Genomic DNA, 15213 nt, shown 5'->3' on the forward strand with positions numbered 1-15213 from the left:
CTTGTTCATGCGTATCGTTGATAATCAGGATAGTCGTACTGTGCGGTCTGGTACAGTTGTCGTGTCGTGGTTTGTGTGGCAGCAACAGGCAGCGCTGGTGCAGCTGGCACAAACTGTATAGACTGTTGTGAAGCTGGCATGGACTGTGCATGCTGCGGAGCTCCTTGTTCATTCTGGTCCTGTCTAGGTGGCCGTGGTCTTTCTTGTGTTTTACCTATGCTGATATTATGTTTCAAAACTGGACAATCGTGTACGTAATGACCTGGTTTCTTACAATAATTGCATGTCCCTTTTACAGGTCCTGCTGAATCACCGGAGTGTGTCATACCCTTTTTATGTCCTTCAGCTGGAACTGTCTGAGAAACTAGCATTTTCATTTTCGTGTCCTTCATGCGTCTGTGTTCATGTTCTTGTTCCTCTCTAATTCTATTGTGATGGTACTGTAACATTTGTAACATTTGTGATGGAGTGTTACCTTGCCAGGTACTCTCGAATTTTAATACTCTATTCTTTACTTGGGGCAGGGCATTTTCTACTAATTTTGTTACAAACAGATGTGGGTATGATTCGCTACTTGCTTTTAGGCCACTATTTATACCAAAACATTTTTCAAATCGGGCATAGTAATCACTAGTGTCTTCATCTTGCTTCTGCTTACAGGCTGAAATTGTACCCCAATCTTCCTTTTTCGTAGTTAATAAACGTGGCAGTACCTGTACTAATAAACCTGGTAGTGCTTTAGTTTTATCCCCAAGTCCTGCTCCTGCAGTTCGGGCCCTTTCTTCCGCTTCTAATACTGACCATTCTATCTTTTGGTCTCCTACCTCCCACTCTTTTTCCCTGAGTTTCTCATAAATGCCAGCAGGCATCAATACCTTTAATATTGTCATAATGTCGGGATAGGTATACTCTCCCATGAGTAACATGTCTTTAATTTCTCGGTGAAAACCCGCTGGATCTTTGTCATGACTGGGTACCACTTTCTTCATTTCTAACAATTCTATTTTCGATATGGGCGTATATACAAATACGCGCTTAAACTCGTTGTCCTCGCCCTTTATTGGGTGCACTTCTCGTAAGGGATTCTGTCTATCCATGTGATACGTGATTCTTTCCTTGATGGGCAATGAGACACGGTCTGAACATACAAAAAGAATATACTGCTTTCTTGATTCTAGAATTTCTTTAATTAATTTAGTACCTGAACCTCTCCATCTATTCATAAGCAATTCAGTCAATATGTCAGGTAAGGGACCAGGGTCCGAATGCTGACTCTGATATAGTATAATGAGTTGTTGAATCATATAAATCCCAGCTAACCGCTGTTCATCTGGGGTGAGATCAAAAATGTGCGTGCTACTGTATCATCACTATATTTTCCGGGACTGTCCACCCAATGGACAGCTGCCCTAGCTAAATCTTGTTCATCCATAGAATCGAGGAAATGATAACCCCTTCGTTCTCGGAGTAGTTTGTCGGCGGCTTGGAACGAATGCTCGTTAGACCTGATGTTAATTATAGGTATTTGGAAATTCCTGTTATTATCTGGACATATCGGACGTATCGGGTCAATAGGACATCTATTACTATTACAAGATCTTCCTCTACCTACATAGGCTATGGTGTCTGACTGTCCTGCGGGCAGTCCTGACCCTTCCTCCTCGTTTTGTTCGAACTCGTCTACCGCTAATCTTTCTTCGTGAAGGCGTTCTATTTCTTTACGGATCTTTCGGCACATGGCTATTATACAATTTTGTTTATCATGTCTACCTTCTGATATATTCTGGCTCCATCTGGTAAGAATTTGCATTGCTTCCGGGTCTACCCCCGGTCGGTCTTCATTTCTGATCACACAATTTATGAGGAAACGTAACAGTTCCCCCCGTATCTCCACTTTCTGGTATTCCATAGCTCTGTTAATACATTCTGGATCTCGCCCTGTTTGGACAAAATGATATATTTTATCTAGATGCGCAGTCATTCCTGGTAACTTCCCTAAATACACTGCGGCTCGTCTGATACGCAATGATGCCATGATCATTTCGTCCTCTTTGCCGGGCACAGGGTCATATCTACAATCTATAAGAAGTTCCTTAAGCGTACGGGCATTTATGAGTTTGGGGGTACGTGAATGTGCTGACTCTTGAAAAGTAAGTTTATTTATTCTGGGTGGCGTAGAAAAAATGTTACTAGCACCTCCCGCAGCCCCATCTGGGGTGTCGGGTGTGAAAGGATTCGTTGAACGTGACACAGCAACTATAGGTGTGGACACAGCTATAGAAGTAGCTGTAGGAACGGATGTAGAAACAGATGCGCTTGCCGGAACTTGTGACACGATCTGTTGTTGTAGGGATACGGGTACTGGATCTTGGCGTTGAACCTCCCTGGTATGCGGTCTATGTGGGGCGGAATTAGCATATTCGGGAGCTGCGTCGTCTAAATATGAGGAGAGAAAGACATCTTCTGCGGTTCTAGGATGCCCCTTAGGATGTACCTTTATTGGGAATAATGGGGGCGGCAAGTCTTTCGGTATTTCTGGAGTAGCTTTAGGTAATCCTTCGGCCAGAAGGGGATACATACCATTCATAAGGGCATTTCTTTGTCTGTCTACTTGTTCTGATTTCACTCGGATACCTTCTTCAATTAATAGATTTTCTCGAACTTTATTTGAACTCTCTTTATTCTTTTCTTCCTGTCGGAGTGCTTTTTCTGTACGTCTATGAGATTCTTTACGCCATAACTCAATGGCGTCTTTCTGTGACTGTCTGACTTTCCTTTTCCATAACTCTTCTTCTACTTTCATGATGCACTCTGCATCCCAGGTCCCCGCTGCGGGCCACCTCTGACTTTCTGGTAATTCCTTGGTGTAGTCTACCCATAAATCAAGAAATAATATAGCGTCTAAGCCATGTTTGTGATACATGAAGTGCCCTGGAGTGTCCCTAGGAGGAATAGGGACGGCTTCTTCGAGTACCCCTTTTCTAGTAGTGATTTGTCTTAATTTCGAAAAGAGCGGCATATTGACAACTGATCCGATACTTAATCTTGAACACACTTAGTACAAAAGCACAATAATGAACAACCATTCATACCACAATATGCAGGACGTTTAACACATCAAACATTAAACATTAAACATTTTTTTAACCTTTAAAATAACCAACAATGATGATCGTCTGCATAACTAATCACCAAGCATAATTCTTTGACAATAACTAGATACTTCGGAATACTTGATATACTGCTAAACAGTACATATACACTGCTAAAACAGTGCAGACCGGATTTGTGTACCCAAACCCGTCTTGACCGGCACAACTTATGTGCACGTCAGAAATGCCTCCCCAGTAATGGTACTCACTGGGTAGCTTCGGAAACGGAAGGCCTCGGAAACTGAACTTGGACCGGACTGGACTCGACTCGACTCGTCGGAAACTGGACTCGACTTCGAACTGGTGGGCCTCTGTATACCTCGGATCTTGCTCTCTCAGCTAGGCTCTGGTCGGGATACTTCGCACTTCTCACCGCCTCGTCTGGGTGTTGATCGCAGCCTCAGTCGCCCCCGCTTGACAGGAGGGAGATACAGGAAATCCTGCTGGTACGCGTTATTGTCCGTCCAGCTGTGGCAGGAGACCGGGCCTGCAACTCACCGCCGGCGCGTGAGATGAGAAAGTGTCCCTATTCGGGCGCCATTCATGTGGTAAATAAAATTCATTACCGGGACTTAATTTGATACAGAAACATAATAAAATAGCTCAGTAAAATAAGAGGCAGAATCCGTGGTATTAGAGGTTCGGAATGGGCTTTATTCCAATGATCGATTATAATCGGTTGCTCCAAGTTCCATCACCACGGAGGTTCAGGAAGTGAAGTACATACTTTATTGACAAGAAATGATTTTTATAGAACATACATTACAATGAAGCGAATGCAGTAGGCGTAACAATTGATAAGGAAAATGACGATTCATATGCGTAACCGAAAATGGGTGTAATAAGGAGTAAAAAGGAACATAATTGGTTACGATGTCATATATAGGTGGATCTATAAGATAATACTTGGCATAGATGCGCGCGCAGCAGCATGACGTGTGATTGACGTGCAACTAGGGGGTGAAGGGGACTTGACATTTAGCTCTACATGTGGAGACGGAAAGTCTGGGGGGTCAAGTCAACCTAATCCCAAATCATATCTAACATCCTATGTTTAAAGAACTATGTTATCCACAAAAGAAGGACTCTCGGACAGAATCTATTCTAAACTGACTGTGCGTGCGTGTACAAGCGTCTAAGTGTCTACACTAAATGCGAGGGGGTAGGAATATTCCATGGTAACAGGGCTATGAATTACTTGCATTAAGACAGAGAAGCCGGGCCTTTTGCTCGGTAGCTGGAAGAATGTTTACTTAAACTACTAGACAGAAATGCATCGGCTGAGGGGCGAAGCAGATAACTCGAAGGTAAAATACAGTTCTTGGCAGAGAATAGGCTGATGTCAGGCTTCGTGAGCCGCGCAGAGAATGAGACAAAGTTCATGGTCACGGATGCAGGCTCAGACTGGAGCTTTCAGAGGCAGAAGGCAAGAAGATTTTGATGACAGAATCAGGGCCTACTTGCCTGGACTGTAAAATGGCATAAGTGAACCATATAAAGCCGGTGGCCTTTCGTACTTAGGAATGGAATATCCGGCCTATTCATGGCGGATCTGACAGAGGACATGTTGATGGTGGACGCACATGTGTTTGCGTCTTCATAACTGGAACTGGAGGGAACATACATGTACTTGTGATTCATACATGAAACCGTTGGGGTCCAAGATAGGGGACATAACTGATCAGAAAAATCCATATTTCCACAGTACGAGTCTAAGACCTTAGCTATTAGGCCAGAGTAAGAGTTAAGACCTTAACCAGTAGGCCAGAGTACGAGTCTAAGACCTTAGCTATTAGGCCAGAGTAAGAGTTAAGACCTTAACCATTAGGCCAGAGTACGAGTCTAAGACCTTAGCTATTAGGCCAGAGTAAGAGTTAAGACCTTATCCATTAGGCCAGAGTACGAGTCTAAGACCATAGCTATTAGGCCAGAGTAAGAGTTAAGACCTTAACCAGTAGGCCAGAGTACGAGTCTAAGACCTTAGCTATTAGGCCAGAGTAAGAGTTAAGACCTTAACCATTAGGCCAGAGTACGAGTCTAAGACCTTAGCCATTAGGCCAGAGTATGAGTCTAAGACCTTAGCCATTAGGCCAGAGTAAGAGTTACGACCTTAACCAGTAGGCCAGAGTACGAGTCTAAGACCTTAGCTATTAGGCCAGAGTACGAGTCTAAGACCTTAGCTATTTGGCCAGAGTACTAGTCTAAGACCTTAGCTATTAGGCCAGAGTAAGAGTTAAGACCTTAACCATTAGGCCAGACTAAGATTTAAGACCTTAACATGTAGGCCATAGTATGAGTCTACGACCTTAGCTATTAGGCCAGAGTAAGAGTTAAGACCTTAACCATTAGGCCAGAGTACGAGTCTAAGACCTTAGCTATTAGGCCAGAGAAAAAGTTAAGACCTTAGCTATTAGGCCAGAGTAAGAGTTAAGACCTTAACCATTAGGCCATAGTACGATGCTAAGACCTTAGGTATTAGGCCAGAGTAAGAGTTAAGACCTTAAACATTAGGCCAGAGTACGAGTCTAAGACCTTAGCTATTAGGCCAGAGTAAGAGTTAAGACCTTAACCAGTAGGCCAGAGTACGAGTCTAAGACCTTAGCTATTAGGCCAGAGTAAGAGTTAAGACCTAAACCAGTAGGCCAGAGTACGAGTCTAAGACCTTAGCTATTAGGCCAGAGTAAGAGTTACGACCTTAACCATTAGGCCAGAGTACGAGTCTAAGACCTTAGCTATTAGGCCAGAGTAAGAGTTAAGACCTTAACCATTAGGCCAGAGTACGAGTCTAAGACCTTAGCTATTAGGCCAGAGTAATAGATAAGACCTTAGCTATTAGGCCAGAGTAAGAGTTAAGAGCTTAACCTGTAGGCGATAGTACGAGTCTAAGACCTTAGCTATTAGGCCAGAGTAAGAGTTAAGACCTTAACCATTAGGCCAGAGTACGAGTCAAAGACCTTAGCTATTAGGCCAGAGTAAGAGTTAAGACCTTATCTATTAGGCCAGAGTAAGAGTTAAGACCTTATCCATTAGGCCATAGTACGAATCTAAGACCTTAGCTATTAGGCCAGAGTAAGAGTTAAGACCTTAACCATTAGGCCAGAGTACAAGTCTAAGACCTTAGCTATTAGGCCAGAGTAAGAGTTAAGACCTTAGCTATTAGGCCAGAGTAAGAGTTAAGACCTTAACTATTAGGCCAGAGTATGATTCTAAAACCTTAGCTATTAGGCCAGAGTAAGAGTTAAGACCTTAACCATTAGGCCAGAGTAGGAGTCAAGACCTTAGCTATTAGGCCAGAGTAAGAGTTAAGACCTTAACCATTAGGCCAGAGTACGAGTCAAAGACCTTAGCTTTTAGGCCAGAGTAAAAGTTAAGACCTTAGCTATTAGGCCAGAGTAAGAGTTAAGACCTTCACCATTAGGCCAGAGTACGAATCTAAGACCTTAGCTATTAGGCCAGAGTAAGAGTTAAGACCTTAGCTATTAGGCCAGAGTAAGAGGTAAGACCATAACCATTACGCCAGTGCACGAGTCTAAGAGCTTAGCTATTAGGCCAGAGTAAGAGTTAAAACCTTAACCATTAGGCCAGAGTACGAGACTAAGACCTTAGCTATTAGGCCAGGGTAAGAGTTAAGACCTTAGCTATTAGGCCAGAGTAAGAGTTAAGACCTTAACCATTAGGCCATAGTACGAGTCTAAGACCTTAGATATTAGGCCAGAGTAAGAGTTAAGACCTTAGATATTAGGCCAGAGTTAGAGTTAAGACCTTAACCTGTAGGCCATAGTACGAGTCTAAGACCTTAGCTATTAGGCAAGAGTAAGAGTTAAGATCTTAGCTATTAGGCCAGAGTAAGAGATAAGACCTTAACCATTAGGCCAGAGTATGAGTCTAAGACCTTAGCTATTAGGCCAGAGTAATAGTTAAGACCTTAGCTATTAGGCCAGAGTAAGAGTTAAGAGCTTAACCTGTAGGCGATAGTACGAGTCTAAGACCTTAGCTATTATTCCAGAGTAAGAGTTAAGACCTTAACCATTAGGCCAGAGTACGAGTCTAAGACCTTAGCTATTAGGCCAGAGTAAGAGTTAAGACCTTATCCATTAGGCCAGAATAAGAGTCTAAAACCTTAGCTATTAGGTCAGAGTAAGAGTTAAGACCTTGACCAGTAGGCCAGAGTATGAGTCTAAGACCTTAGCTATTAGGCCAGAGTACAAGTCTAAGACCTTAGCTATTAGGCCAGATTAAGAGTTAAGACCTTAACCATTAGGCCAGACTAAGAGTTAAGACCTTAACCTGTAGGCCATAGTACGAGTCTAAGACCTTATCTATTAGGCCAGACTAAGAGTTAAGACCTTAACCATTAGGCCAGAGTACGAGTCTAAGACCTTAGCTATTAGGCCAGAGTAAAAGTTAAGACCTTAGCTATTAGGCCAGAGTAAGAGTTAAGACCTTAACCATTAGGCCATAGTACGAGTCTAAGACCTTAGCTATTAGGCCAGAGTAAGAGTTAAGACCTTAACCAGTAGGCCAGAGTACGAGTCTAAGACCTTAGCTATTAGGCCAGAGTAAGAGTTAAGACCTTAACCAGTAGGCCAGAGTACGAGTCTAAGACCTTAGCTATTAGGCCAGAGTACGAGTCTAAGACCTTAGCTATTAGGCCAGAGTACGAGTCTAAGACCTTAGCTATTAGGCCAGAGTACGAGTTAAGACCTTAACCAGTAGGCCAGAGTACGAGTCTAAGACCTTAGCTATTAGGCCAGAGTACGAGTCTAAGACCTTAGCTATTAGGCCAGAGTACGAGTCTAAGACCTTAGCTATTAGGCCAGAGTACGAGTCTAAGACCTTAGCTATTAGGCCAGAGTAAGAGTTAAGACCTTAACTAGTAGGCCAGAGTAAGAGTTAAGAACTTAGCTATTAGGCCAGAGTAAGAGTCTAAGACCTTAGCTATTAAGCCAGAGTAAGAGTTAAGACCTTAGCTATTAGGCCAGAGACAAAAGTTAAGACCTTAACCATTAGGCCATAGTATGAGTCTAAGACCTTAGCTATTAGGCCAGAGTATGAGTCTAAGACCTTAGCTATTAGGCCAGAGTAAGAGTTAAGAACTTAACCTGTAGGCCATATTTCGAGTCTAAGACTTAGCTATTAGGCCAGAGTAAGAGTTAAGACCTTAACCATTAGGCCAGAGTAGGACTTAAGACCTTAGCTATTAGGCCGGAGTAAGAGTTAAGACCTTAGCTATTAGGCCAGAGTAAGAGTTAAGACCTTAACCATTAGGCCAGAGTAGGAGTCTAAGACCTTAGCTATTAGGCCAGCGTAATAGTTAAGACCATAGCTATTAGGCCAGAGTAAGAGTTAAGAGCTTAACCTGTAGGCGATAGTATGAGTCTAAGACCTTAGCTATTAGGCCAGAGTAAGAGTTAAGACCTTAACCATTAGGCCAGAGTACGAGTCTAAGACCTTAGCTATTAGGCCAGAGTAAGAGTTAAGACCTTCACCATTAGGCCAGAGTACGAGTCTAAGACCTTAGCTATTAGGCCAGAGTAAGAGTTAAGACCTTAACCAGTAGGCCAGAGTACAAGTCTAAGACCTTAGCCATTAGGCCAGAGTAAGAGTTAAGACCTTAACCAGTAGGCCAGAGTACGAGTCTAAGACCTTAGCTATTAGGCCAGAGTAAGAGTTAAGACCTTAACCATTAGGCCAGAGTACGAGTCTAAGACCTTAGCTATTAGGCCAGAGTAAGAGTTAAGACCTTAACCATTAGGCCAGAGTACGAGTCTAAGACCTTAGCTATTAGGCCAGAGTAAGAGTTAAGACCTTAACCAGTATGCCAGAGTACGAGTCTAAGACCTTAGCTATTAGGCCAGAGTAAGAGTTAAGACCTTAGCTATTAGGCCAGAGTAAGAGTTAAGACCTTAACTATTAGGCCAGAGTATGATTCTAAAACCTTAGCTATTAGGCCAGAGTAAGAGTTAAGACCTTAACCATTAGGCCAGAGTAGGAGTCAAGACCTTAGCTATTAGGCCAGAGTAAGAGTTAAGACCTTAGATATTAGGCCAGAGTTAGAGTTAAGACCTTAACCTGTAGGCCATAGTACGAGTCTAAGACCTTAGCTATTAGGCCAGAGTAAGAGTTAAGATCTTAGCTATTAGGCCAGAGTAAGAGTTAAGACCTTAACCATTAGGCCAGAGTATGAGTCTAAGACCTTAGCTATTAGGCCAGAGTAATAGTTAAGACCTTAGCTATTAGGCCAGAGTAAGAGTTAAGAGCTTAACCTGTAGGCGATAGTACGAGTCTAAGACCTTAGCTATTATTCCAGAGTAAGAGTTAAGACCTTAACCATTAGGCCAGAGTACGAGTCTAAGACCTTAGCTATTAGGCCAGAGTAAGAGTTAAGACCTTATCCATTAGGCCAGAATAAGAGTCTAAAACCTTAGCTATTAGGTCAGAGTAAGAGTTAAGACCTTGACCAGTAGGCCAGAGTATGAGTCTAAGACCTTAGCTATTAGGCCAGAGTACAAGTCTAAGACCTTAGCTATTAGGCCAGAGTAAGAGTTAAGACCTTAACCATTAGGCCAGACTAAGAGTTAAGACCTTAACCTGTAGGCCATAGTACGAGTCTAAGACCTTATCTATTAGGCCAGACTAAGAGTTAAGACCTTAACCATTAGGCCAGAGTACGAGTCTAAGACCTTAGCTATTAGGCCAGAGTAAAAGTTAAGACCTTAGCTATTAGGCCAGAGTAAGAGTTAAGACCTTAACCATTAGGCCATAGTACGAGTCTAAGACCTTAGCTATTAGGCCAGAGTAAGAGTTAAGACCTTAACCAGTAGGCCAGAGTACGAGTCTAAGACCTTAGCTATTAGGCCAGAGTAAGAGTTAAGACCTTAACCAGTAGGCCAGAGTACGAGTCTAAGACCTTAGCTATTAGGCCAGAGTACGAGTCTAAGACCTTAGCTATTAGGCCAGAGTACGAGTCTAAGACCTTAGCTATTAGGCCAGAGTACGAGTCTAAGACCTTAGCTATTAGGCCAGAGTACGAGTCTAAGACCTTAGCTATTAGGCCAGAGTACGAGTCTAAGACCTTAGCTATTAGGCCAGAGTAAGAGTTAAGACCTTAACTAGTAGGCCAGAGTAAGAGTTAAGAACTTAGCTATTAGGCCAGAGTAAGAGTCTAAGACCTTAGCTATTAAGCCAGAGTAAGAGTTAAGACCTTAGCTATTAGGCCAGAGACAAAAGTTAAGACCTTAACCATTAGGCCATAGTATGAGTCTAAGACCTTAGCTATTAGGCCAGAGTATGAGTCTAAGACCTTAGCTATTAGGCCAGAGTAAGAGTTAAGAACTTAACCTGTAGGCCATATTTCGAGTCTAAGACTTAGCTATTAGGCCAGAGTAAGAGTTAAGACCTTAACCATTAGGCCAGAGTAGGACTTAAGACCTTAGCTATTAGGCCGGAGTAAGAGTTAAGACCTTAGCTATTAGGCCAGAGTAAGAGTTAAGACCTTAACCATTAGGCCAGAGTAGGAGTCTAAGACCTTAGCTATTAGGCCAGCGTAATAGTTAAGACCATAGCTATTAGGCCAGAGTAAGAGTTAAGAGCTTAACCTGTAGGCGATAGTATGAGTCTAAGACCTTAGCTATTAGGCCAGAGTAAGAGTTAAGACCTTAACCATTAGGCCAGAGTACGAGTCTAAGACCTTAGCTATTAGGCCAGAGTAAGAGTTAAGACCTTCACCATTAGGCCAGAGTACGAGTCTAAGACCTTAGCTATTAGGCCAGAGTAAGAGTTAAGACCTTAACCAGTAGGCCAGAGTACGAGTCTAAGACCTTAGCCATTAGGCCAGAGTAAGAGTTAAGACCTTAACCAGTAGGCCAGAGTACGAGTCTAAGACCTTAGCTATTAGGCCAGAGTAAGAGTTAAGACCTTAACCATTAGGCCAGAGTACGAGTCTAAGACCTTAGCTATTAGGCCAGAGTAAGAGTTAAGACCTTAACCATTAGGCCAGAGTACGAGTCTAAGACCTTAGCTATTAGGCCAGAGTAAGAGTTAAGACCTTAACCAGTATGCCAGAGTACGAGTCTAAGACCTTAGCTATTAGGCCAGAGTAAGAGTTAAGACCTTAACCATTAGGCCAGAGTACGAGTCTAAGACCTTAGCTATTAGGCCAGAGTAAGAGTTAAGACCTTATCCATTAGGCCAGAGTAAGAGTTAAGACCTTAACCATTAGGCCAGAGTAGGAGTCTAAGACCTTAGCTATTAGGCCAGAGTAATAGTTAAGACCATAGCTATTAGGCCAGAGTAAGAGTTAAGAGCTTAACCTGTAGGCGATAGTACGAGTCTAAGACCTTAGCTATTAGGCCAGAGTAAGAGTTAAGACCTTAACCATTAGGCCAGAGTACGAGTCTAAGACCTTAGCTATTAGGCCAGAGTAAGAGTTAAGACCTTAACCATTAGGCCAGAGTACGAGTCTAAGACCTTAGCTATTAGGCCAGAGTAAGAGTTAAGACCTTAGCTATTAGGCCAGAGTAAGAGTTAAGACCTTAACCAGTAGGCCAGAGTAAGAGTTAAGACCTTAACCATTAGGCCAGAGCACGAGTCTAAGACCTTAGCTATTAGGCCAGAAAAAGAGTTAAGACCTTAACCATTAGGCCAGAGTACGAGTCTAAGACCTTAGCTATTAGGCCAGAGTAAGAGTTAAGACCTTAGCTATTAGGCCAGAGTAAGAGTTAAGCCCTTAACCATTAGGCCATAGTACGAATCTAAGACCTTAGCTATTAGGCCAGAGTAAGAGTTAAGACCTTAACCAGTAGGCCAGAGTACGAGTCTAAGACCTTAGCTATTAGGCCAGAGTAAGATTTAAGACCTTAAACTGTAGGCCATAGTACGAGTCTAAGACCTTAGCTATTAGGGCAGAGTAAGAGTTAAGACCTTAGCTATTAGGCCAGAGTAGGAGTTAAGACCTTAACCATTAGGCCAGAGTACGAGTCTAAGACCGTAGCTATTAGGCCAGAGTAATAGTTAAAACCTTAACTATTAGGCCAGAGTAAGAGTTAAGAGCTTAAACTGTAGGCGATAGTACGAGTCTAAGACCGTAGCTATTATTCCAGAGTAAGAGTTAAGACCTTAACCATTAGGCCAGAGTACGAGTCTAAGACCTTAGCCATTAGGCCAGAGTACGAGTCTAAGACCTTAGCCATTAGGCCAGAGTAAGAGTTACGACCTTAACCAGTAGGCCAGAGTACGAGTCTAAGACCTTAGCTATTAGGCCAGAGTATGAGTCTAAGACCTTAGCTATTTGGCCAGAGTACTAGTCTAAGACCTTAGCTATTAGGCCAGAGTAAGAGTTAAGACCTTAACCATTAGGCCAGACTAAGAGTTAAGACCTTAACATGTAGGCCATAGTATGAGTCTAAGACCTTAGCTATTAGGCCAGAGTAAGAGTTAAGACCTTAACCATTAGGCCAGAGTACGAGTCTAAGACCTTAGCTATTAGGCCAGAGAAAAAGTTAAGACCTTAGCTATTAGGCCAGAGTAAGAGTTAAGACCTTAACCATTAGGCCATCGTACGAGTCTAAGACCTTAGGTATTAGGCCAGAGTAAGATTTAAGACCTTAAACATTAGGCCAGAGTACGAGTCTAAGACCTTAGCTATTAGGCCAGAGTAAGAGTTAAGACCTTAACCAGTAGGCCAGAGTACGAGTCTAAGACCTTAGCTATTAGGCCAGAGTAAGAGTTAAGACCTTAACCAGTAGGCCAGAGTACGAGTCTAAGACCTTAGCTATTAGGCCAGAGTAAGAGTTAAGACCTTAACCATTAGGCCAGAGTACGAGTCTAAGACCTTAGCTATTAGGCCAGAGTAAGAGTTAAGATCTTAACCATTAGGCCAGAGTACGAGTCTAAGACCTTAGCTATTAGGCCAGAGTAAAAGTTAAGACCTTAACCAGTAGGCCAGAGTACGAGTCTAAGACCTTGGCTATTAGGCCAGAGTAAGAGTTAAGACCTTAACCAGTAGGCCAGAGTACGAGTCTAAGACCTTAGCTATTAGGCCAGAGTAAGAGTTAAGACCTTAACCATTAGGCCAGAGTACGAGTCTAAGACCTTAGCTATTAGGCCAGAGTAGGAGTTAAGACCTTAACCATTAGGCCAGAGTACGAGTCTAAGACCTTAGCTATTAGGCCAGAGTAAGAGTTAAGACCTTAACCAGTAGGCCAGAGTACGAGTCTAAGACCTTAGCTATTATGCCAGAGTAAGAGTTAAGACCTTAACCAGTAGGCCAGAGTACGAGTCTAAGGCCTTAGCTATTAGGCCAGAGTAAGAGTTAAGACCTTAACCAGTAGGCCAGAGTACAAGTCTAAGACCTTAGCTATTAGGCCAGAGTACAAGTCTAAGACCCTAGCTATTAGGCCAGAATAAGAGTTAAGACCTTAACCAGTAGGCCAGAGTACAAGTCTAAGACCTTAGCTATTAGGCCAGAGTACGAGTCTAAGACCTTAGCTATTAGGCCGGATTACGAGTCTAAGACCTTAGCTATTAGGCCAGAGTAAGAGTTAAGACCTTAACCAGTAGACCAGAGTAAGAGTTAAGACCTTAGCTATTAGGCCAGAGTACGAGTCTAAGACCTTAACTATTATGCCAGAGTAAGAGTTAAGACCTTAGCTATTAGGCCAGAGTAAGAGTTAAGACCTTAACCATTAGGCCATAGTACGAGTCTAAGACCTTAGCTATTAGGCCAGAGTAAGAGTTAAGACCTTATCTATTAGGCCAGAGTAAGAGTTAGGACCTTAACCAGTAGGCCAGATTACGAGTCATAGACCTTAGCTATTACGCCAGAGTAAGAGTTCAGACCTTAACCTGTAGGCCATAGTTCGAGTCTAAGACCTTAGCTATTAGGCCAGAGTAAGAGTTAAGACCTTAGCTATTAGGCCAGAGTAAGAGTTAAGACCTTAACCATTAGGCCAGAGTACGAGTCTAAGACCTTAGCTATTATGCCAGAGTAAGAGTTAAGACCTTAGCTATTAGGCCAGAGTAAGAGTTAAGACCTTAACCAGTAGGCCAGAGTACAAATCTAAGACCTTAGCTATTAGGCCAGAGTACAAGTCTAAGACCCTAGCTATTAGGCCAGAATAAGAGTTAAGACCTTAACCAGTAGGCCAGAGTACAAGTCTAAGACCTTAGCTATTAGGCCAGAGTACGAGTCTAAGACCTTAGCTATTATGCCAGAGTAAGAGTTAAGACCTTAACCAGTAGGCGAGAGTACGAGTCTAAGACCTTAGCTATTAGGCCAGAGTAAGAGTTAAGACCTTAACCATTAGGCCAGAGTACGAGTCTAAGACCTTAGCTATTAGGCCAGAGTAAGAGTTAAGACCTTATCCATTAGGCCAGAGTACGAGTCTAAGGCCTTAGCTATTAGGCCAGAGTAAGAGTTAAGACCTTAACCAGTAGGCCAGAGTACAAGTCTAAGACCTTAGCTATTAGGCCAGAGTACAAGTCTAAGACCCTAGCTATTAGGCCAGAATAAGAGTTAAGACCTTAACCAGTAGGCCAGAGTACAAGTCTAAGACCTTAGCTATTAGGCCAGAGTACGAGTCTAAGACCTTAGCTATTAGGCCGGATTACGAGTCTAAGACCTTAGCTATTAGGCCAGAGTAAGAGTTAAGACCTTAACCAGTAGACCAGAGTAAGAGTTAAGACCTTAGCTATTAGGCCAGAGTACGAGTCTAAGACCTTAGCTATTATGCCAGAGTAAGAGTTAAGACCTTAGCTATTAGGCCAGAGTAAGAGTTAAGACCTTAACCAGTAGGCCAGAGCACGAGTCTAAGACCTTAGCTATTAGGCCAGAGTAAGAGTTAAGACCTTAACCATTAGGCCAGAGTACGAGTCTAAGACCCTAGCTATTAGGCCAGAGTAAGAGTTAAGACCTTATCTATTAGGTCAGAGTAAGAGTTAAGACCTTAACCATTAGGGCATTGTACGAATCGAAGACCTTAGCTATTAGGCCAGAGTAAGAGTTAAGACCTTAACCAGTAGGCCAGAGTACAAGTCTAAGACCTTAGCTATTAGGCCAGAG

This window comes from Triturus cristatus, chromosome 12 (assembly GCF_964204655.1).
Source record: "Triturus cristatus chromosome 12, aTriCri1.1, whole genome shotgun sequence".
Taxonomy (NCBI): Eukaryota; Metazoa; Chordata; class Amphibia; order Caudata; family Salamandridae; genus Triturus; species Triturus cristatus.